Source organism: Silene latifolia, chromosome X, assembly GCF_048544455.1.
Source record: "Silene latifolia isolate original U9 population chromosome X, ASM4854445v1, whole genome shotgun sequence".
Lineage (NCBI taxonomy): Eukaryota > Viridiplantae > Streptophyta > Magnoliopsida > Caryophyllales > Caryophyllaceae > Silene > Silene latifolia.
The window spans coordinates 16,643,910-16,646,653 of record NC_133537.1 but is presented as its reverse complement, the minus strand read 5'-3'; the positions used below and the strand labels follow the sequence as shown (position 1 = coordinate 16,646,653).

General features: G+C 42.5%; 1 non-coding gene across 1 annotated transcript; it reads right to left on the bottom strand.

Moving 5' to 3' along the window:
* Positions 1-221: 221 nt before the first annotated feature.
* On the bottom strand, positions 222-328 carry LOC141624514 (small nucleolar RNA R71). Its single transcript, XR_012534321.1, has one exon. It is a non-coding gene; the product is annotated as a small nucleolar RNA R71 (small nucleolar RNA).
* Positions 329-2,744: the final 2,416 nt, after the last annotated feature.

Genomic DNA, 2,744 nt, shown 5'->3' with positions numbered 1-2,744 from the left:
TCCCAATTTGCATGTGCAAAACTTTTGTGACTATTGCTCCATGATCCGTCAAACGGGCGTCACCCAAGACCAAATAAGGGAAATACTTTTCCCTTTCTCTTTGAAGGACAAGGCCAAGCTTTGGATCAATAGCCTTGACCGCACCACCTTGGAAATCACCAATTGGGAGACCTTGGCTCTCGCTTTTTATCAAAAGTTTTTTTCCACCAGAGAAAACTCAAACTTTGAGGAGCCAAATCACCGGATTCCGTCAACAAGCTCTTGAGAGCTTATATGAAGCTTGGGAGAGGTACAAGGAGCTTCAAAGGCAATGCCCACATCATGGGCTAGATGAATGGTTTCTTGCAATAACATTCTACAATGGATGTTGTGCCGAGTCCCGAAGGATTCTTGATTCCGCCAACAATGGGCGGTTTGATCAAATTGACACCGATCTTGCTCATTCCACGATCGAATCTATGGCGGTCCATGATGCCCAATATGTCAATTCCCGAGTTGTGCCACCTAAGAGTAAAGAAGAATCCTCCAACAACTCCGTCTTGCTAGCTCAAATTGCCTTGCTCCAACAACAATTGGCGGAGAGGGATGCTAGAGATTCCATTCAACAAGTCAATGCCATGTCCTCAACAAACCAAATCGTTGTGTGTGAAGGTTGCGGAAGTGCGGGTCATTATGCCGCTCATTGCCGAACCCCCATTGAAGAGGTAAATGCTTTTCAAGCTTTTAGACAAAGTTCATATCCACCGGGTACATTTTCCAACACTTACAACCCGAATTCAAAATTCCATCCGAACTTGTCTTACACTAGCAATAATGTGCTAAACCCTCAACCCCCACCACAACAAAATGCCTATGTACCTCAACAACAAAAGTATATCCCTCCACCGGGTTATCAAAATCAACAAAGGCCCCCACAAAACAATTACCAACAAAATCCACCACAAAATAGCCAACAAAACAATCAAGGAGGTGGTAAGCTTGAGGGCATGATAATCCAAATGCAAAGGGAGTTGTTGGCTCAAATTCAAAAGAATGATCAAGCTCATAGTGCCGCGGTCAAGATGTTGGAACAACAAGTGGCTCAATTAGCCGCTTCTAGCTCTCAAAGGAAGAACGGTCAACTACCTCCCCAAGGTGAGCAACCACATGAAACCGCTAACTCTATTTCCTTGAGAAGTGGTTCAAGCTATGATGGGCCATCCATGACTTTGGATGATGAGGTGGTTGTTAAAAAGGCTAAGCTTGGGGGAAATGACAAAGGGAAGGCTAGTGAAGAGCCTATTGTTAAAGATCGTGTGCCATTTCCTCATCGATTGTTGATGCTAAAGAGGAAGAGCAAGCTTGATGCCAAAGATGTTGGGTCTCCTATGCAAAAAGAAAGTGATGAGGTGGTTATTGAAGAAATCTCTCCTAATGCTAAGGAGAGTGATGTCGTTTCAAACAAGGTTAGTGCTCCCAAAGAGATAGTGAAAGATGTGGAGGATGCTCCTCCCAAGGAAGTTGTTCATGTACCATTTCCCCACCGTCTAGCAAAGCACAAGGAGGAAGGTAAGTTTGCTAAATTTTTGGAAGTTTGTAAGAATTTGCAAGTCACCATCCCGTTTATGGAATTGATTACCCAAGTCCCTTCTTACGCAAAGTTTATGAAGGAAATCCTCTCAAAGAAGAGATCCCTCAATGTGGTTGAGACCATTGCTTTCACCGAAGAGTGTAGTGCACTCTTACAAAACAAGTCTCCCCCGAAACTTAAGGACCCCGGTAGCTATTCTATTCCTTGCACTATAGGCAATTATACCATTGATAAGGCCCTTTGCGACCTAGGTGCTAGTGTAAGCGTCATGCCCTATTCCCTTTGTGAAAAACTTAACATGAGTGCTTTAAAATGCACAAGTATTACATTGCAAATGGCGGATCGTTCTTTAAAGCGACCTCTAGGTGTCTTAGAAGATGTTCCCGTCAAAGTTGGCAAGTTTTTCATACCCGTTGACTTCCTCATACTTGATATGGCCGAGGATTTACAAACCCCAATTATATTGGGTAGGCCATTTTTACACACCGCGGGTGCGTTAATTGATGTGAAAAATGGGAGGTTGACGTTGGAAGTGGGCGATGACCGGGTTTCCTTTAGCAAAAACAACACCATTAGAAGCCCAATGTTACAAGAGTCTTGTTATTTATTTAGCACTGTGGACTCTTCTTATGCCTCTGCTATGCTTGGATCCTCACTAATGGATCCGTTGGAGGACGATGTGGGTGTTGTTTGCCTTGTAGGAAATGATGCGAAGGACGCTATTGCTAAAAGTGGAAAAAGGAAGAAAGGGAAATTTTATTTGAAAAATTTCAAATGGTTGAGAAATGCAAAGATAGCCATGAAATGGAGCTTGGTTGGTGGCAAGCTCAATGACAAAACTTGAATCAGATAGCTTCTTACGTCGTGCGGGACGTTAAACCAGCGCTTCTTGGGAGGCAACCCAAGCTTTTTATTGCTTTTATTTTTCTCATTTTGCTGCAATTTACTGTTTTTCGTAGATTAGAAATAAAATACTCGATTAGCAAATTGAGTAAGTTTTTAATTGCTTTGCATATTAGTTTAAATCTCACAACCCATTAAACATAACCTCTAGTCCTTCCTGTTTTGTGCTTTGAGCCATTTTTATGGTTTGATTGGGTAATTTGAATAGTTGGCACATTGAGGACAATGTGATGTTTAGCTTGGGGGGGATTGCATTTGCATATAGTGTAGA